General features: G+C 36.8%; 3 long non-coding RNA genes across 18 annotated transcripts; all 3 read right to left on the bottom strand.

The window, feature by feature from the left end:
* Window positions 1–1726: 1726 nt before the first annotated feature.
* On the bottom strand, window positions 1727–5501 carry LOC143887575 (uncharacterized). Its single transcript, XR_013254294.1, has 4 exons — window positions 4601–5501; window positions 4378–4481; window positions 2068–4293; window positions 1727–1978 (listed from the first exon to the last, which is right to left on the bottom strand). It is a non-coding gene; the product is annotated as an uncharacterized LOC143887575 (long non-coding RNA).
* Window positions 5502–5600: 99 nt separating this feature from the next.
* On the bottom strand, window positions 5601–7385 carry LOC143887040 (uncharacterized). Its single transcript, XR_013253999.1, has 4 exons — window positions 7132–7385; window positions 6972–7042; window positions 6757–6805; window positions 5601–6656 (listed from the first exon to the last, which is right to left on the bottom strand). It is a non-coding gene; the product is annotated as an uncharacterized LOC143887040 (long non-coding RNA).
* Window positions 7386–12580: 5195 nt separating this feature from the next.
* Window positions 12581–21036, bottom strand: LOC143887573 (uncharacterized). Of its 16 annotated transcripts, none has more exons than XR_013254282.1 (8): window positions 17015–19005; window positions 16825–16866; window positions 15599–15666; window positions 15457–15518; window positions 15025–15077; window positions 13120–14939; window positions 12897–13000; window positions 12581–12784 (listed from the first exon to the last, which is right to left on the bottom strand). It is a non-coding gene; the product is annotated as an uncharacterized LOC143887573 (long non-coding RNA). The 16 variants fall into 16 exon arrangements; XR_013254284.1 differs by having other exon boundaries at window positions 15599–15658; XR_013254281.1 differs by lacking the exons at window positions 16825–16866; window positions 17015–19005 and adding an exon at window positions 16624–16738 and having other exon boundaries at window positions 15599–16094.
* Window positions 21037–22685: the final 1649 nt, after the last annotated feature.

Below are 22685 nucleotides of genomic sequence, written 5' to 3'. Positions count from 1 at the left end.
CCTCCTTACACCATAGATCGTGCCCAAAAATCTTTTCCAAAGGAAGATTCTAACCCTTGGATTTGTGGAAGCTTTTAAGTTGTATTTTTTTAAATTTTTTTGAGGTTTTTATTGCCATTTTTTTTTAACTTTCTAAGCTGTCTTTGTTACATTTAAATTTATCTAAGGGCTTGGATCATCAATTTAAAAAGATTTTTGGGCACTGCCTACCTACGGTGGGGAGAAACAAATGAATCACATCTAAATATGAGGCCCCCCCTTTACTTTTTTAAGTATATTGATTATTGATGTATTATAATTGCCACTTATCAAACAATAGAATAATAGACAAAAAATAAAGATAAGTGCATTCCCCGTTATCGATAGGTCATGTCCCAAAAATCTTCTCTTTAAGATGAGTTGTGGTTGTTTTTATGTTGCCATTTTTTAAATTTTTGTAGACTTATTATGTTGTTATTTTAAACTTTTTGACATGAAATATATTTTGAGGGTTTGAATCATCATATGGAGATGGAATTTTGGGACGAGGCCTATCGGTGAGGACCACACTTTACATGTTTTTTGTTGGGCATGTATTTATGTTGGAAGTATAACATGTGTGCCTATTCACGTCGAGAAGAGTAAGGACATGTTTGTTCAACCGATTAGGATCCCAAGAACCAATTATTGGACTTAAATTTACGTTTACTTTTGAGTCCAATATTTGGTTTTGGACTCACAATATGTTCACATAATATGAAATGAACAGATCTCTCTGTGGGGCTTGTTTAAAATACATGGATAAACCATGCTTGTACCAATGGTGGTTACACCGCACGCGGTGCCAATGAAAATTGTGAGGTTGAACACGAAACTAAAAGATCTAGGCCTAATATAGTAATATTATATTGAATAAACCCTTAGGATCCATGGTTACCTTGCTTGTATGGGTTACTAGGGGGCTAGGCCCCGGGCCTCTAGGGTCAATGAACCTATATGGTTTGACTGACCGTGGGCTCGGGCCTAGGGCCTAGACATAGCGGCCTGGGACCCATTGAAAGTAATAGTATGGAGGATATACCTCAGATGGCCTTGTGAGCCCTGCACAAATAACAGCACCTTCAGATATTAGTCCATCATCTACAAAATGACTAGAATAGATGAGAGAGAGTTCTAAAACTAACCTGAAGATAGACAAAAAAAAAAAGAGAATTAATAAGGAGGTAAAAAAAGGGTACTTGACAACGTGCCAAAAAATTTCGAGACTAGCATGATCTAGCCGCGGCTGCGACTCCTTCCAATTTGGCTTTGAGCTTTGCTACCAAATGAAGTAGATGGTCTGGACTTGAGATTTTTTACAAACCACTAAGAACAAGATGGTTTAAAACCCTCACAGACAGAGACCTCACACCAAGAACAAGATGATGGCTTAGACCACTCACACAGACCCTTTACATTGTTACATTGTTACATACATACATGAGCCCCACAAACAAGAACATACATACAAACAAGAACAAGATAGACCCCAGAAATAGGTACAGACTACATACATACACAAGCCTACACAATCATGCATAAGTTCTCCAAAAGGGTCTTCATTCAGGCTTGTTGTAACACTTTTTCTCCATATATTTGAGTTGCTCTCACCCACGTTGTCTGTGAGACTCCATGTATTTTCATCGAAAGACACACTCATGTATCATATAATATCATCACGTTAATGTTTTATATAAAAAATAAAAATTACTTACATACTCTTGTTGTAGAGGTTCGTGCCCCTAAAATGGTGGTGTACCCTATGGAGATTGGCTGCCTTTCATGGGTTGAATAAACCCTAGGATTGGTTACTCTGCTTGTATAGCTACCCCCCTACCTTATATGGTGCCTTTCATGGGTTAGGGCCATGACATACTGCCCAGGCCCCCGGACCCATTGTACGTAATCACAGCGGATATACCTTAGATGACCAATTGCGAGCTTTTCAACTGACAAATAGCTGCAAATATTAGGGAAAAAACCTTCAAATATTAGTCTCTTATCTGCAAATCACTAGAAAAAGATAAGAAAGAAAGTTCTTAAACTGACCTTACCAGCCACTTTCAGTTGTCGTGAGTGAGAATTCTTGAAAAAACCTTCAAATATTAGTCTCTCAGCTGCTTGAGAATTCCTGAAGAGTCCCAATTACTCACAGTTGTATCATATAAAACCGCCATTTATAAAGATTACTTGTAGTTAAAAAAATAAAAATAAAGATTACTTGCATACCCTCAGTATCGATCAATAGGACATGTCCCAAAAATCTTCTCTATAATATGATTTGTGGATGATTTTATATTGTCATTTTGATTGAACTTCTTAAGTCATCTATGTGACATGAAATATATTTGAGGGTTTGAATTATGAACTTCTTAAGTCATTTATGGAGATAGATTACTTGCATACCCTCGGTATCGATCAATAGGACATGTCCCAAAAATCTTCTCTATAAGATGATTTTTGGATTTTTTTTATGTTGCCATTTTTTTGTAGATTTTTATGTTGTTCTTTTGAACATTTTAAGTTGTCTATGTGACATGATTTTATTTGAGGGTTTGAATCATCATAGGAGATGGATTTTTGGGACCAGGCCACTCGATAGGGAGCCCAAGAACCAGTTATTGGACTCAAATTTACGTTCACATAATCTCAAACGAACAGATCGCTGTGGGGCTTGTCTACAATACATGGATAAATTCTACATTGAATGAACCATGCATGATTGGCTAGGGCGTCAAAACCTAGCTGATCCTGTGGAGAACACCTACAATAGTAGCAACTTCAAATTACCCTGCACAACAGCACCTTCAAATTAGTCTATCATCTACAAAATCACTACAATAGATGAGAAAGAGTTCTACAAAATCGCCACTTTCAGTTTTACTCTCTATTCAAGAACTTGTGAGTGAAAATTCCTGAAGATAGACCAAAACAAATGAGAATTAATAAGGAGGTAAAAAGGATACTTGACAATGTGCCAAATAAAATTTCGAGACTAAGAATCAAATGTCCTCTACACACCGAGCATGATCTAGCCACTGCTGCGACTCCTTTCCAATTCGGCTTTGAGCTTTTCTACCAGAGGAAGATCGAAACCGTACAACGGGCTAGACTTGAGAATTTTTACAAACCACTAAGAACAAGATGGTTTAAAACCCTCACACAGAGACCTCACACCAAGAACAAGATGGTTTAGTCCACTCACACAGACCCTTTACATTGTTACATAAGTTGTGACTCTCATAGAACTACATGAGCCTCACAAACAAGAAACATACATACATACACAATACACAAGAACAAGAAGGTTTAGACCCCAGAAGGTACATTACTACATACAAACACAAGCCTACACAATCATGCATAAGTTCTCCAAAATCATTCATGCTTGTTCTAACACTTTTTCTCCATTGCCAAGACCCACTCTAATAAGTAAAACTTCTCTGGATGTTAGAAAATTTGATATAAAATGAATTACTGATATGCTTACCTCAGCTGCCAAAAAGTCTGCTTATAATTTGATTTGCTCTCACCCACCTTGTCTGTGAGACTCCATGTATTTTCATTGGAATACACACACTCATGTGTATCATATAAAATTTTGGAGAATATTTTTGGGGCACGGCCAACCCACCTATGGTGGGGGGACCAACAAATGAATGACGTCTAAATATGAGGACCCCACTTTTAATTTTCTTTTTCTTGTAAGGATATTTATTTATATTAAAATACATATCCATCTAAATATAAACCACTTGTAGAACAATAAAGAGATAAAAAATAAAGATTACTTGCATTACCCCTATAGGTTGTGCCCAAAAATCTATTCCATACGCTTTTAAGTTGTAATTTTTCTTTTAATTTTTTGGAGGTGTTTATTTTGTCATTGTTTCCGGTCTTTCCAAGTTGTCTATATTTACATTTAAATATATCGAAGGGCTTGGATCATCAATTTAAAATGATTTTTGGGCACTGCCTACTTATTTATGGTGGGACAAACAAATGAATCACATCTAAAAGTGAGGGACCGATGCAGGTACGGCCTCAAGCCCGGGGCTAGTAGGGCCTAGCAAATCCAGTGGAAAACACCATCAATGGTGAGATTGGCTGCTTTTCATGGGTTGAATAAACTCTGTTACTCTGCTTGTACAGTTACCCCCGGGGGGGCGGGTTGTGATTAGGGCCAAGATACATAGGTCCATTGTATGTAATCACAGCGGATATACCTCAGATGACCAATTGTGAGCTTTAAACTGACAAATAAGTGCAACTACCCTACACATTAGAGAAAAAACCTTCAAATATCTCTTTATCTGCCAATCACTAGAAAAAGATAAGAAAGAAAGTTCTTAAACTGACCTTACTAGCCACTTCCAGTTGTCCTGAGTGAGAATTCCTGAAAAAACCTACAAATATTAGTCTCTCAGCTGCTTGAATATTCGAGTTGTCGTGAGTGAGATTTCCTGAAAATAGACGAAAAAAGGAGAATTAATAAGGAAGTGAGAATTCCTGAAAATAGAAGAAAATTGACAATGCACGCCAAATAAATTTCAAGACTAAGAATCAAATATCGTCAACATACCGAGCATGATTTTGCCACTGCAACTCCTTCCAATTCGGCTGTGAGCTTTGCTGCTAGACTTGGGTACTTTTTTGCAAACCACTTTCAGTTTATTCCATCTTTCAGTTGGGACTCATACATACATACATTAACTCACACACATACCTTCCACAGTGTTACATAAGTTGTGACTCATAGAAGACATACACAAGCCCCACAAACAAGAACATACATAAGTTGGGACTCATACATACATACATAAACCACTCTCACATAGTTACATAAGCTGTGACTCATAGAAGATCATGCATAAGCCACACAAACATACATAAGTTGTGACTAAAAAGAACCTAGTGTGGTGCTTTAGGGGTCTCTCCATTCAAGCTTGTTCTACAACTTTTTCTCCATTGCCATAACTCTCACTGATCTAGAATTCCCACAAAACAGGACCCCCCACCTAATAAGTAAAACTTTACCTCAGCTGCCCAAACATAACTCTCACTGATCTTTGAGTCTCCTAGTATGACATACATAAGCCCCACAAACAAGAACATACATAAGTTGGGACTCATACATACATAAACCACTCTCACAAACCTTCACAGTTACATAAGCTGTGACTCATATAGAAGATACACACATGCATAAGCCACACAAACAAACATAAGTTGTAGCTCAAAAGAACCTAGTGTGGTGCTTTAGGGGTCTCTCCATTCAAGCTTGTTCTACAACTTTTTCTCCATTGCCACTGATCTAGAATTACCACAAAACAGGACCCCACCTAATAAGTAAAACTTTTCTGGATGTCGGAAGATTTACCTCAGCTGCCCAAACATAACCCTCACTGATCTTTGAGTCTCCTTGTAATTGATGTGCTCTCACCCCGATGTACCGCACCTTTGTCTTTGGGTCCATGTATTTATGTCGATATACACACTCTCGCATAAAAAAAATATCATTATCCAACAAATCTTCACTAATAGAACAATATAGTAGATAAAAAATAAAGATTACTTGCCTTACACCATAGGTCGTGCTAAAAAATCAAAGGATCATTATCCAACAAATCTTCACTAATAGAACAATAGAGTAGATAAAAAATAAAGATTACTTGCCTTACACCATAGTTCGTGCCCAAAAATCTTTTCCAAAGGATGACCCCGATTTGTGTAATTTGTATTTTTTTTTTATGAGGTTTTTATTCTCATTTTTTAAACACTTTCTAAGCCCGTCTTTGTTACATTTAAATTTATCTAAGGGCTTGGGTCATCAGTTTAAAAGATTTTTGTGGAGGCTTTTAAGTTGTATTTTTTTAATTTTTTTGACGTTTTTATTGTCATTTTTTCAAACTTTCCAAGCCGTCTTTGTTACATTTAAATTTATCTAAGGGCCTGGATCATCAATTTAAAAAGATTTTTGGGCACTGCCTACCTAGGCGCCACTTATAAAATAATAGACAAAAAATAAAGATTACTTCCATTCCCCATTATCGATATAGGTCATGTCCCAAAAATCTTCTCTTTCAGATGATTTTAACCCTCCTTCGATTTGTGGGTATTTTTTTTAGGTTATCATTTTTTTTTTATCATTTTTTTTTTTGTGTGCAGATTTTTATGTTGTTGTTATTTTGAACCTTTAAGAGTGACATGAAATTTGAGGGTTTGAATCATCACAGGTAGATGATTTTTGGGACACAACCTACCTATGGTGAGGAACAAAAATGCATGGCATTTTAATGTGAGGGCACACTTCCTTTTTTGTTGGGCATGTATTCATATTGAGGTATACATTCCACATACCTCACAGCTTGTGAGCTTTCAAGTCACAAATAACCGCAACTACCCTACACATCAGAGAAAAAACCTTCAAATATTAGTCTATCATCTGCAAAATCACTAAAAAAGATGAGCAATAATAAAGTTCGAGCTTGTGAGCTTTTAGTGACAAATAACCGCACTACCCTACATATCAGAGAAAAAACCTTGATCTGCAAAATCACTTAAAAAGATGATCTAGTTCGTAAACTAACCGTAGTTTTTACTCTCAGCTGCTTTCAAGAAGTTGTGAGAGAGAATTCCTGAAGATAGATGAAAAAGGAGAATTAATAAGGAGGAAAAGGGTACTTGAAATTGCGCCAAATAAATTTCAAGACTAAGAATCAAATGTCCTCAACATACCGAGGCATGATTTTGCCGCTGCTGCGACTCCTTACAATTCAGCTGTGAGCTTTACACCAAATAAATTTCAGTTTACTCCAGTTGTGACTCATACATACATAAACCACTCACACAGACCATCACACTGTTACATGAGTTGTGACTCACAGAACATACATACACTACTCACACAGGCCCACACAAACATACATAAGTTGTAACTCAAAAGAACCTACTGTGGTGCTTTAGGGGTCTCCATTCAAGCTTGTTCTTCATCTTTTTCTCCGCTGCAGAGTCTGTCAATGATCTACAATTACCACAAATAATCCCACCTAATAAATAAAATTTCTCTGGGTGTCAGAAAATTTGATATAAAATGAATTACTATACGTTTACCTCAGCTGCCTAAATATCTCCCTGTATTTGATTTGCTTCTCACCCACATATTGGCCTTTGTCTGTGAGTCCATGTCACGTAGGTATGAATCCAATTCGAATTCTGCATTAAGGATTTTACATCAGTTATCAATAGAGAGAGAGAGAGAGAGAGAGAGAGAGAGAGAGAGAGAGAGAATTTGCCTGCACTGCAAAATTCCAGTATGAAAATTTGCCTGCAAACAAAGAAACAATGTGGACATTGTTTGGGTACACAATGTATCTTTCCTACAACTGACTTATGCACATTGGATGCCCAATTAAAAGAAGAAGAACGGCATATTAGCATGATATTTTTGTTCCAAACCATAAACATCTGAAAATTGTAGTCCAGGATGTCTTAAAATTAAACTTCTTAGCCACAACAATTTTAGATAGGCATTTGCAAGTTAAGTGCAAAAATGTCTGAAAACATAACTCAGACTAAGAGAGTGAAAAGGGAAACTATGGACAAAAGGAACCAATATTATTTGTAAGCTGAATAAAAATTCAAGAAAGAAATTAGATGCAAAGAGAGGGAATGCATATATAAAATGGATTTCAATTTAGAGAGTTGAGAGCTAGGGTCTTCATCTCAGCTCTCTTTTTATAATATCCTAGAATAAAAGGGTTTCTTGAATGCCCCCGCTCTGGTAAAACACATACACATTCTAGAAGAAGAAAAAAAACTAAAAAAGGTTATAGAAAGAAAACCCATCAACAGAGAAAACCAATGAGAATTCGAAGGGCTAGCAGGCTTAAAAGATTTCAGAAGAAGCAGAGAAACATCATAAACTAAAGTGTTAATTGGGTTTAGAAACATGTAAAACAAAATGTAAGAACTTGTTGTCAAAATAAAGGAAATGTGAGAGAAAGTACCTCTTGTCCTTGACATCATGAAATCAAGGCTCAAGACCGATTTCAACTTCTTCTAGCATTTTAAATTCAAAACAAGGAGAGGCCAACGGTCAATTTCTTTTGAATTTTGACCATCCGATATTTAGAAGCTAACGGCTAGAAAACACCTTTGGAAATTGTAGGGTATTTTGAATTTTTATGACCTTTTTCTTGAGCAAACGGTCAACTTTGTTTGAAGTTGGATGGTTTAATTTTGAGATGATCTAACGGCTAGAAAGTTCTTTTTAGACTTGGAGCCCGTTGGGGTGATTTTGAATTAATTTCTTGAAAAGATTAAGGCTACTGATGTTGGCACTACCATGTTTTGATAAATTAAACAGCTCAAAGGTTTTTACAGTTTCATAAAAAGCTAAGCCAATTAAAAACGCAAAGACATTTGAAGTGCAAATATCAGGAGCAATATTAGTCCCTATTTTCTTCCCTGGGCCACCCCCTTGTGGTGTAAATAGAGAGTGGTAACTAATACACTAGAGGGGGTTGGCTCTAACTAAATACACATCTAAAATATGGGGACCCACAAATGAACGACATCTAAATATTAGTCCCTCTTTTCTTCCCTGGGCCACCCCCTTGTGGTGTGAATAGAGAGTAGTAACAACTAACACTAGAGGGGGTTGGCTCTAAATACACATCTAAAATATGGGGACCTCACAAATGAAATAACATCTAAATATGGGGACCCCACTTCTAAATACACATCCATATTATATAAACTACTTATAAAACAATAAAGTAGTAGATACAAAATAAAGATTACTTGCATACCCTCCAATAGATAGGTTGTGCCCAAAAATAAAGATTACTTGCATACCCTCCAATAGATAGGTTGTGCCCAAAAATCTATTCCATATCATGATTCCAACCTTTTGATTTGTGGAGGCTTTTAAGTTGTAATTTTTTTTAATTTTTTTGAGGTTTTTATTTTGTCATTGTTTTCATCTTTCCAAGTTGTCTATATTACATTTAAATCTATCTAAGGACTTGGATCATCAATTTAAAAAGATTTTTAGGCACTGCCACTTACGGTGGGACGAACAAATGAATCACATCAATTTAAAAAGATTTTTGGGCACTGCCACTTATGGTGGGACGAGCAAATGAATCACATAAAAAAAGTAGGGCCTAGCCAATCCAATGGAAAACACCATCAATTTACATCCCATGGAGATTGGAGGCCTTTCATGGGTTGAATAAACCCCCTAGGATTGGTTACTCTGGTTGAATTAGTTTACCCCCCTACCTTATATAGTGCCTTTCTTGGGTTAGGGCCAAAGACTTGCCCAGGCCCCAGACCCATTATTGTACATGAGATGACCACTTGTGAGCATTCAACTGACAAATAACACAAACTACTCTGCACATTAGAGAAAAAACCTTCAAATATTAGTATCTTTACCTGCAAATCAATAGAAAAAAGATGAGAAAGAGAGTTCTTAAACTAACCATACTAGCCACTTTTCAGTTTTACTCTCAGTTGTGAGGGAGAATTCCTAAAAATAAATGAAAAAAAGGAGAATTAATAAGGAGGTAAAAAGGGTACTTGACAATGGGCCAAATAAATTTCAAGATTAAGAATCAAATGACCTCAACAGACCGAGCATTAACTCTCGTTGCTGCTGTGCGACTCCTTCTAATTCGGCTGTGAGCTTTGTTGCCGGAGCTTTTTGCAATAGTCTTGAAACCGTACAATAGTCTGGACTTTTGCAAACCACTTTCAGTTTACTAGTCGCAGAGGAGTGAAGAAATCTTCAGCTGGAACTACTGTGTTACATAAGCTGATGGTTTAAACCATTCACATAGGGTCGCCACACCAAGAACAAGAAGGTTTAAACCATTCACATGCAGTGTTACATATGCACTCGTACAACAATTATATACATAAACCACTCACACTAAGAAAAAATTGGTTTAGACTTCAGAGCACTCACTTCGCTTCATAGTGCTACATCAGTTGCGACTCATAGAACATACAGCCCCCAAAAAAACATACATAAGTTGGGACTCAAAAGAACCTAGTGTTCTCCATTCAAGCTTGTTCTACAATTTTTTCTCCATTGCCAAGTCTAGATCCCATCTAAATATAAAACTTTTCTGGATGTCAGAGAATTTGATATAAAATGAATAACTGTACATTTTTACCTCAGCGGCCCAAGTCTCCTTGTAATTGATTTGCGACCCATGTACCGGACCTTAGTTTTTGAGTTCATGCATTTATGTCGAAGTATCATATAAAATCTCCACTTGTAGAAAACACTATATTAGATAAAAAATAAATATTACTTGAATTCCCTCCTTATATAGGCCATGCCCAAAAATCTTTTCCAAAGGATTTTTAAGTTGTATTTTTTTCATTTTTTGAGGTTTTTATTGTCATTTTTTAAAAAAATTTTAATTTCTAAGCCGTCTTTGTTACATTTAAATTTATCTAAGGGCTTGGATCATCAATTTAAAAAGATTTTTGGGAACTGCCTACCTATGGTGGGGACAAACAAATGAATCACATCTAAAGGAGATTTTTGGGCACTGCCCCACTGCGACTTAAAACAATAGAGATTACTTGCATTCCCCCATTATCGATAGGTCATGTCCGAAAAATCTTCTCTTTAATATGATTTGTGGATGATTTTATATTGTCATTTTGATTGAACTTCTTAAGTCATCTATGTGACATGAAATATATTTGAGGGTTTGAATTATGAACTTCTTAAGTCATTTATGGAGATAGATTACTTGCATACCCTCGGTATCGATCAATAGGACATGTCCCAAAAATCTTCTCTATAAGATGATTTTTGGATTTTTTTTATGTTGCCATTTTTTTGTAGATTTTTATGTTGTTCTTTTGAACATTTTAAGTTGTCTATGTGACATGATTTTATTTGAGGGTTTGAATCATCATAGGAGATGGATTTTTGGGACCAGGCCACTCGATAGGGAGCCCAAGAACCAGTTATTGGACTCAAATTTACGTTCACATAATCTCAAACGAACAGATCGCTGTGGGGCTTGTCTACAATACATGGATAAATTCTACATTGAATGAACCATGCATGATTGGCTAGGGCGTCAAAACCTAGCTGATCCTGTGGAGATCACCACCAATGGTGGTTACAAATTACACCCCACGTGTTACCAATGAAAATTGTGAGGTTTTCAACACGAAACTATATGATCTAGGCCTAATATTTAGGTTTATTCCAATTCTTTTTTCAGCAAACGCTCATCCCAATCCGACCCAAGTTGCACCCCGACTAATATTATCTTGAATAAAAACCCTTAGGATCCGTGGTTACCCTGCTTGTATGACTTACTACTAGGGATTTGGCTAGGCCCCGGGCCTCTAGGGGTAAATAAACCTATATGGTTTGACCGTGAGCTCGGGCCTAGGGCCTCAGCCTGGGACCCATTGAAAGTAATCATAGGGGGGATATACCTCAGATGGCCGCCTTGTGAGCTTTCGAGTGACAAATAACAGCAACTACCCTGCACAACAGCACCTTCAAATTAGTCTATCATCTACAAAATCACTACAATAGATGAGAAAGAGAGTTCTACAAAATTGCCACTTTCAGTTTTACTCTCTATTCAAGAGCTTGTGAGTGAAAATTCCTGAAGATAGACCAAAACAAATGAGAATTAATAAGGAGGTAAAAAGGATACTTGACAATGTACCAAATAAAATTTCGAGACTACGAATCAAATGTCCTCTACACACCGAGCATGATCTAGCCGCTGCTGCGACTCCTTCCAAATCGGCTTTGAGATTTGCTACCAGAGGAAGATCGAAACCGTACAACGGTCTCGACTTGAGAATTTTTACAAACCACTAAGAACAAGATGGTTTAAAACCCTCACACAGAGACCTCACACCAAGAACAAGATGGTTTAGACCACTCACACAGACCCTTTACATTGTTACATAAGTTGTGACTCTCATAGAACTACATGAGCCCCACAAACAAGGTACATACATAAATACACAAGAACATATGTACAAACAAGAACAAGAAGGTTTAGACCCCATAAGGTACATACATACACAAGCCTACACAATCATGCATATGTTCTCCAAAGTCATTCACACTTTTTCTCCATTGCCAAGACCCACTCTAATAAGTAGAACTTCTCTGGATGTAATATGAGGACCAACCCACCTATGGTGAGGGGACCAACAAATGAATGACATCTAAATATGAGGACCCCCACTTTTAATTTTCTTTTTCTTGTAGGGATATTATTTATATTAAAATACACATCCATCTAAATATAAACCACTTGTAGAACAATAAAGAGATAAAAAATAAAGATTACTTGCATTACCCCTATAGGTTGTGCCCAAAAATCTATTCCATACGCTTTTAAGTTGTAATTTTTATTTTTATTTCTTAGAGGTGTTTATTTTGTCATTGTTTCCGTCTTTCCAAGTTATCTAAGGGCTTGGATCATCAATTTAAAATGATTTTTGGGCACTGCCTACTTATTTATGGTGGGACAAACAAGGGACCTATGTAGGGCCTAGCCAATCCAGTGGAAAACACCATCAATGGTGAGATTGGCTGCCTTTCATGGGTTGAATAAACCCTGTTACTCTGCTTGTACAGTTACCCCCCTAGCTTATATGGGGCCTTTCATGGGGGGGATGTTGGGGTTGGGGGGTTAGGGCCAAGATACACTGCCTAGGCCCATTGTATGTAATCACAGCAGATATACCAGTCACCCTGCACATTAGAGACCAATTGTGAGCTTTCAACTGACAAATAAGTGCGACCCTGCACATTAGAGAAAAAACCTTCACTAGAAAAAAATAAGAAAGAGAGTTCTTAAACTGACCTTACCAGCCACTTTCAGTTGTCCTGAGTGAGAATTCTTGAAAAAACCTTCAAATATTAGTCTCTCAGCTGCTTGAATATTCGAGTTGTCGTGAGTGAGATTTCCTGAAAATAGACGAAAAAAGGAGAATTAATAAGGAAGTGAGAATTCCTGAAAATAGAAGAAAATTGACAATGCACGCCAAATAAATTTCAAGACTAAGAATCAAATATCGTCAACATACCGAGCATGATTTTGCCACTGCAACTCCTTCCAATTCGGCTGTGAGCTTTGCTGCTAGACTTGGGTACTTTTTTGCAAACCACTTTCAGTTTATTCCATCTTTCCGTTGGGACTCATACATACATACATTAACTCACACACATACCTTCCACAGTGTTACATAAGTTGTGACTCATAGAAGACATACACAAGCCCCACAAACAAGAACATACATACGTTGGGACTCATACATACATACATAAACCACTCTCACATACCTTCACAGTGTCACATAAGCTGTGACTCATAGAAGATACATGCATGCATAAGCCACACAAACATACATAAGTTGTGACTTAAAAGAACCTAGAGTGGTGCTTTAGGGGTCTCTCCATTCAAGCTTGTTCTACAACTTTTTCTCCATTGCCATAACCCTCACTGATCTAGAATTACCACAAAACAGGACCCCCCACCTAATAAGTAAAACTTTACCTCAGCTGCCCAAACATAAGTCTCACTGATCTTTGAGTCTCCTTGTATGACATAACATAAGCCCCACAAACAAGAACATACATAAGTTGGGACTCAGACATACATAAACCACTCTCACAAACCTTCACAGTTACATAAGCTATGACTCATATAGAAGATACATACATGCATAAGCCACACAAACAAACATAAGTTGTGACTCAAAAGAACCTAGTGTGGTGCTTTAGGGGTCTCTCCATTGCCATAACTCTCACTGATCTAGAATTACCACAAACCAGGACCCCACCTTACACCATAGGTCGTGCTTTAGGGTCTCTCCATTGCGATAACTTTTCTGGATGTCGGAATATTTACCTCAGCTGCCCAAACATAACTCTCACTGATCTTTGAGTCTCCTTGTAATTGATTTGCTCTCACCCCGATGTACCGCACCTTTGTCTTTGAGTCCATGTATTTACGTCGATATACACACTCTCGCATAAAAAAATTATCATTATCCAACAAATCTTCACTAATAGAACAATATAGTAGATAAAAAATAAAGATTACTTGCCTTACACCATAGGTTGTGCCCAAAAATCTTTTCCAAAGGATGACACTAATTTGTGTAAGTTGTATTTATTTTTTATATTTTTTTTGAGGTTTTTATTGTCATTTTTTTAAACTTCTTTTTTTTTTAAATGGGTTTTTTTAAAAAAAATTTTTGAAATGGCTTTTTTTTTTTTTTTTTTTTAAACTTTCTAAGCTCGTCTTTGTTACATTTAAATTTATCTAAGGGCTTGGATCATCAATTTAAAAGATTTTTGTGGAGTCTTTGAAGTTGTATTTTTTTAAATTTTTTGAGGTTTTTATTGTCATTTTTTCAAACTTTCCAAGCCGTCTTTGTTACATTTAAATTTATCTAGGGCCTGGATCATCAATTTAAAAAGATTTTTGGGCACTGCCTATGGTGTAAGGCAAAAAATAAAGATTACTTCCATTCCCCGTTATCGATATAGGTCATGTCCCAAAAATCTTCTCTTTCAGATGATTTTAACCCTCCTTCGATTTGTGGGTATTTTTATGTTATCATTTTTTTGTGTGTGGAGATTTTTATGTTGTTGTTATTTTGAACCTTTTAAGTCGTCTGTGTGACATGAAATTTGAGGGTTTGAATCATCACAGGGAGATGAGTTTTGGGACACAACCTAGATATGGTGAGGAACAACAAATGAATGGCATTTTAATGTGAGGGCACACTTCCTTTTTTGTTGGGCATGTATTCATGTTGAGACATTCCAAATAATATAGGGGTTATAATATATCTCAGAGCTTGTGAGCTTCTAAGTGACAAATATAACCACAACTGCCCTACACATCAGAGAAAAAAACCTTCAGATAATGTCTATCATCTGCAAAATCACTAAAAAAAAGATGATCTAGTTCGTAAACTAACCTTAGTTACTCTCAGCTGCTTGACCATATTCAAGAAGTTGTGAGAAAGAATTCCTGAAGATAGATGAAAAAGGAGAGAATTAATAAGGAGGTAAAGGGTACTTGACAAAGCGGCAAATAAATTTCAAGACTAAGAATCAAATGTCCTCAACATACAGAGCATGATTTTGCCTCTGCTGAGACTCCTTACAATTCAGCTGTGAGCTTTACGCCAAATAAATTTCAGTTTACTCCCCCACTAAGAACAAGATGGTTTAAACAACTCACACAGACCTTATACAGTGGTGTTACATAAGTTGTTACTCATACATACATAAACCACTCACACAGACCATCACACTGTTACATAAGTTGTGACTCATAGAACATACATACATTGATACATACAAAGGCCCACACAAACATACATATGTTGTAACTCAAAAGAACCTACTGTGGTTCTTTAGGGGTTTCTCCACTCAAGCTTGTTCTTCAACTTTTTCTCTGCTGCAGAGTCTGTCAATGATCCCACCTAATAAATAAAATTTCTCTGGGTGTCAGAAAATTTGATATAAAATGAATTACTATACGTTTACCTCAAGCTGCCCAAATCTCCCTGTATTTGATTTGCTTCTCACCCATGTATTGGCCTTTGTCTGTGTATCTTCTCTCAGGTCAGAAAACAACAAACAAAAAATCTTAATCTCAACAAAGAAAAGAGAAATTGCAAATGCAAAATTTTACAGTAGACCCACCCACTTACAGAGAACGAAATAGAGAAACCATCATCATTCTAGAAGAAAAAAAACACTAAAAAGGGTTTCGGAAAGAAAAGAGGTAATATCAATAGAGAAACCAATGAGAATTCGAAGGGCTAGCAGGCTTAAAAGATTTCAGAAGAACCAGAGAAACATAATAAACTAAAGTGTTAATGGGATACATTTAAAACAAAATGTTAGAAGTTGTTGTCAAAACAAAGGAAATGTGAGAAAGTACCTCGTCTTTGACGCCATGAAATCAAGGCTCTCTCTCTCTCTCTCTCTCTCTCTCTCTCTCTCTCTCTCTCTCTCTCTGTTTTCAACTTCTTCCAGCCTTTGAAATTCAAAACAAGGAGAGGCCAACGGTCAATTTCCTTTGAATTTTGACCATCTGATATTTAGAAGCTAACGGCTAGAAAACTCCTTTGGAATTTTGACCAACAAATGAATGACATCTAAATATGAGGACCCCACTTTTAATTTTCTTGTTCTTGTAGGGATATATATATATTAATACACATCCATATATTTATATTAAAAAATAAAGATTACTTTGCTTACCCAAAAATCCCTAACCCTTTGATTTGTGGAGGCTTTTATAAGTTGTAATTTTTATTTTTATTTTTTGGAGGTATTTATCTTTCCAAGTTGTCTATATTACATTCAAATATATCTAAGGGCTTGGATAATCTAAAAGTGAGGTAGGGGCGCGCTCAAGCCCGGGGCTAGTAGGGCCTAGCCAATCCAGTGGAAAACACCATCAATGGTGGTTACACCCCCCCCCCCCCCCCCCCCATGGAGATTGGCTGCCCTTCATGGGTTGAATAAACCCTGTTTACTCTGGTTGTATGGTTACCCCCCACCTTATATGGTGCCAAGACATACTACTACCCAGCGCTCCGGACCCATTGCACGTAATCACAGCGGATAGATGACCAATTGTGAGCTTTCAACTGACAAATAACTACTGCAACTACCCGTACATTAGAGAAAAAACCGTCAAATATTAGTCTCTTATCTGCAAATCACTAGAAAAAGATAAGAAAGAGAGTTCTTAAACTGACCTTACCAGCCCCCACTTTCAGTTGTCGTGAGTGAGAGAATTCCTGAAAATAGACGAAAAAATGAGAATTAATAAAAGGAAGTGTGAAGGAGAGAATTAATAAGGAAGTGAGAATTCCTGAAAATAGACGAAAATTGACAATGAACGCCAAATAAATTTCAAGACTAAGGAATCAAATATCGTCAACATACCGAGCATGATTTTGCCACTGCTGCCAACTCCTTCCAATTCGGCTGTGAGATTTGCTGCTAGACTTGGGTTGACTCATAAGTTGGGACTCAAACATACATCACACATACCTTCACAATGCTACATAAGCTGTGACTCATTGAAAACATGCAAAAGTTGACTCATACATACATAAACCATTCACACATACCTTCACAGTGTTACATAAGCTGTGACTCATAGAAAACATACATAAGTTCAGACTCATACATACATAAACCATTCATACATGCATAAGTTCAGACTCATACATACATAAACCATTCACACATACCTTCACAGTGTTACATAAGCTGTGACTCATAGAAAACATACATAAGCCCCACCAATAGGTTACATACATACACACAAGCCCACACAAACATACATACATGCATAAGTTCAGACTCATAGAAAACATACATAAGTTCAGACTCATACATACATAAACCATTCACACATACCTTCACAGTGTTACATAAGCTGTGACTCATAGAAGATACATACATGCATAAGCCCCACAAATAGTAACATACATACACACAAGCCCACACAAACATACATAAGTTGTGACTCAAAAGAACCTAGTGTGGTGCTTTAGATTCAACCGTTGCCATAACTCTCACTGATCTAGAATTACCACAAAACAGGACCCCACCTAATAAGTAAAACCTTTCTGGATGTCAAAAGATTTGATATACAATGAATTACTATATATTTACCGTAGCCCGAGTCCCCTTGTAATTGATTTTTGCTCTCACCCCCATGAACCGCACCTTTGTCTTTGAGTCCATGCATTTACATCGACATACACTTGCATCAAAAATATATCATTACACATCCGAGTATCATATAAAATCTTCACTTAGGGCCCGTTTGGATACCTCCCATTTTGTATTTGGATACCTCCCATTTTGTATTTGGATTTGGAATCGAGTTTTGAATACAAATTGAATAGATCCGGTAGCTGTTGTAGAGGGAGGCATAGAGGGGGGAAGGGGGTACTTCCTAGTGTAGAGGGGAGAGGTTGAGGAGCAAAGAGGGTGAACGAAACTGCCAGATCTGTGGATTTCCAATTTCTTATTTCCACAGCAAACTTAGAAATCTAATTTTTTTCACTGTCAGCTGCTGAATTAGAAATCCAAGAATTTGATCCGAGCCAAATTACAATGCAAAAAGGGCAAGAAATATGAGAAATCCAAATCAAAATCTTCTTGGCATCCAAACGGGCCCTTATAGAACAATATAGTAGATAAAAAATAAATATTACTTGAATTCCCCTCCTTATACCATATAGGTCGTGCCCAAAAATATTTTCCAAAGGAAGATGATTCTAACCCTTTGATTTGTGGAGGCTTTTAAGTTGTATTTTTTTTTTTTGAGGTTTTTATTGTCATTTTTTTAAACTATTAATCCGTCTTTGTTACATTTAAATTCATCTAAGGGCTTGGATCATCAATTTAAAAAGATTTTTGGGCACTGCCTACCTAGCAAACAAATGAATCGCATCTAAATATGGGGGGCCCACTTTACATTTTTTATGTATACACACACACTGACACACACACACACACACCACTGATGTATCATATAAAATCATCGCCACTTATAAAACAAAAGAATAATAGACAAAAAAATAAAAATAAAGATTACTTTGCATTCCCCGTTATCGATAGGTCATGTCCCAAAATTCTTCTCTTTAAGATGATTTTAAACCCTTTGATTTGTGGATGTTTTTATGTTGTCATTTTTTTTGTGGAGATTTTTTATGTTGTTATTTTGAACCTTTTAAGTCGTCTGTGTGACATGAAATTTGAGGGTTTGAATCATCATAGGGAGATGATTTTTGGGACACAACCTACCTATGGTGAGGAACAACAAATGAATGGCATTTTAATGTGAGGGCACACACACTTCCTTTTTTGTTGGGCATGTATTCATGTTGAGGTATACATTCCAAATAATATAGGAGTGGTTATATACCTCAGAGCTTGTGAGATTTTAAGTTACAAATAACAGCAACTACCCTACACATCAGAGAAAAGACTTTCAGATATTAGTCTATCATCTGCAAAATCACTAAAAAGGATGAGCTAGTTCGTAAACTAACCTTAGTTTTTACTCTCAGCTGCTTGACCATATTCAAGAAGTTGTGAGAGAGAATTCCTGAAGATAGATGAAAAAGGAGAATTAATAAGGAGGAAAAGGGTACTTGAAATTGCACCAAATAAATTTCAAGACTAAGAATCAAATGTCCTCAACATACCGAGGCATGATTTTGCCGCTGCTGCGACTCCTTATAATTCAGCTGTGAGCTTTACACCAAATAAATTTCAGTTTACTCCAGTTGTGACTCATACATACATAAACCACTCACACAGACCATCACACTGTTACATGAGTTGTGACTCATAGAATATACATACACTACTCACACAGGCCCACACAAACATACATAAGTTGTAACTCAAAAGAACCTACTGTGGTGCTTTAGGGGTCTACATTCAAGCTTGTTCTTCAACTTTTTCTCCGCTGCAGTCTGTCAATGATCTAGAATTACCACAAATAATTCCACCTAATAAATAAAATCTCTCAGGGTGTCAGAAAATTTGATATAAAATGAATTACTATACGTTTACCTCAGCTGCCCAAATCTCCCTGTATTTGATTTGCTTCTCACCCATGTATTGGCCTTTGTCTGCGAGTCCATGTAGTTATGAATCCAATTCGAATTCTGCATTAAGGATTTTACATCATTCATCAAGAGAGAGAGAGAGAGAGAGAGAGAGAGATCCAAAATGCCAGTATGAAAATTTACCTGCAAACAATGAAACAATGTGTACATTGTTTGGGTTTGCACTGCATATTTGTAGCACCCTTTTCCTACAACTGATTTATGAACATTGGATGCCCAATACAAGAAGATGGGCATATATTAGTGGCATGATATATTTGTTCCAAACCATAAACATCTGAAAATTGTAGTCTTAAAATTAATCTTCTTAGCCACAACAATTTTAGATAGGCATTTGCAAGTTAAGTGCAAAAGTATCTGAAAACAGAACGCAGATGAAGAGATTGAAAAGGGAGATTATGGACAAAAGGAACTGATACTATTTGATAGATGAATAAAATTCAAGACAGAAATTAGATGCAAAGAGAGGAATGCATATATAAAATGGATTTCAATTTAGAGAGTTGAGAGCTAGGGTTTTCACAGAGCCTTAATAATCTCAGCTCTCATTTTATAATATCCTAGAATAAAAGGGTTTCTTGAAAGCCCACAAGCTCTGGTGAAATGGGTTTTGGTAGATCTGAAATGATAAAGAAAAAAACCCATTTGACAGCTATTATATTCCTCAAAATCAAAGTAAAAAATAAAAACCATGGTTGTATCTTCTCAGGTCAGAAAACAACAAACAAAAAATCTTAATCTCAACAAAGAAAAGAGAATTGCAAATGCAACATATTACAGTAGACCCACCCACTCACAGAGAATGAAACATCATAAACTAAACTGTTAATGGGTTTAGAAACATTTAAAACGAACTTGTTGTCAAAACAGAGGAAATGTGAGAGAAAGTACCTCTTGTCCTTGACGCCATGAAATCAAGGCTCAAGACCGCTCTCTCTCTCTCTCTCTCTCTCTCTCTCTCTCTCTCTCTCTCTCTCTCTGTTTTCAACTTTCTTTCCTCTTCTTCCAGCCTTTCAAATTCAAAACAAGGAGAGGCCAAACGGTACCATCAGATATTTTGAATCTAACGGCTAGAAATCACCTTTTGAAATTTTAGCCGTCGGGTATTTTTAATTTTTATGACTTTTTTCTTGACCAAACGGTCAACTTTGTTTGAATTTGGGTGGTTTAATTTTGACATGATCCAACGGCTTGGGGTGATTTTGAATTAATTTCTTGAAAAGGGATAGGCTACTGATGTTGGCACTACCATCTTTTGATAATTGCACTACCTCAGATGGCAGCTTGTGAGCTTTCAAGTGACAAATAACAGCAACTACCCTTCACATTAGGTAAAAAACCATCAAATATTACTCTATCATCTGCAAAATCACTAAAACAGATGAGAAAGTGTTCTTAAACTAACTTTAATAGCCACTTTCAGTTTTACTCTCAGTTGCTTGAACCTATTCAAGAAGTTGCGAGCGAAAATTCCTGAAGACAAAAAAATGAGAATTAATAAGGAGGAAAAAAGGGTACTTGACAATGTGCCAAATAAATTACAAGACTAAGAATCAAATGTCCTCTACACATCAAGCATGATCTAGCTGTTGCTGCGACTCCTTCCAATTCAGGTTTGAGCTTTGCTACCAGAGGAAGTAATCGAAACCGTACAACGGTCTAGACTTGAGAATTTTTACAAACCACTAAGAACAAGATGGTTTAAAATCCTCACACAGACCTCACACCAAGAACAAGATGGTTTAGACCACTCACACAGACCTTTAAATTGTTGTAGACACCCCATTTTGCTCCGCTCTGATCAACAAAAAAATTGGGGTTTCGCTGTCAATTTTTCAGTATTTTCTATTCCTGTGTCCGCCTCATATGTTTCCTCGATCTTTTCAGGTTATTGCGGTCATGTGTTGCGTTTTCCTGCTGAGTGTTGAGAAGAGTTATTCAGAAAAATCCAAAGCAGAGAGAATTGGGACCCGTTTGATGGGCCCGCATTGAATATTTTGGTTAGATTTGAATCAAGCAAGTTGGCCCATGTACAAAGCATTCAAGTCATTTGCAGGGTTCACTATGGTTTTCAAAGATCAAATAAAAATAAAGAAAAATATGTTTGTCCAACCTGGAATGGGGTTCACTAAGTTAAAGTAAGCAGGGCCCACCAAAATTTCGATGAATGGATCTCATGGAAAATTCGGCTAAAGAATGGGCCTAGCTTTTGGTTGAGAGATTTAAAATGGAGTGGCCCACTAAATATGCGTGGGGCCCACCCAAGGTAATTCAATCTTATTCTTCGGGGTCCGTATTGAAATCTAACGGAAAAAGAGTTGGGTGCCACCCATTAAACAATGTAGAGTGATTTAAGAGGTGGTGTAACCGATCCACATGGCGGCCTATCAATCGGACGCCCAAGATCAGCTTGTGGCAATGAATTAGAAGAACGAATCATTTATTCGGTAGGCCATTGAAATGGATGGTTCGGATCACTCAATGGAAATGATTTTGGCGACCCATTCTTGTTGCGGCCCATCAATTGAATAGCTAGGATCATCCTATAGAAGATGTTCAGAGACACAGCCCGTTTGCATCGTGGCCCATTAATAGACATTTCGGATTGTCCTATGGTGGTCAGTTGCGACGTGTAATTAATTGGACGGTTCGGGTGGTCCTATGGAAATCAATCAGGGGAGCTTTGGACGAATGTGAAAAGGAGGGTAATTTTGTCATTCAAAAAAGATCAAAAGCAGCCATTGTATTAAAATAGAAGAGAATAATCGTGGGAAAGAAAAATCCCTCGACTGATAAGGAATTACCCATAAGCAATACAATATTGCTATGCATGAGTGGCAGCCAAAAAAAGAAAACTTCCTTTGTCAATAGCATCACCGAAAATATATAAAGAATGAATGCTGTATAGACAAGAAAAAAAAGGGTAGTATTTAGGGAAAGAGATTTTTTTGATAAGGCAA

The sequence above is a fragment of the Tasmannia lanceolata genome, unplaced genomic scaffold, assembly GCF_043159265.1.
Source record: "Tasmannia lanceolata isolate RefF3 unplaced genomic scaffold, GAP_Taslan_0.1 ptg000012l, whole genome shotgun sequence".
Lineage (NCBI taxonomy): Eukaryota > Viridiplantae > Streptophyta > Magnoliopsida > Canellales > Winteraceae > Tasmannia > Tasmannia lanceolata.
This window is presented reverse-complemented; position numbering and strand designations above follow the sequence as displayed.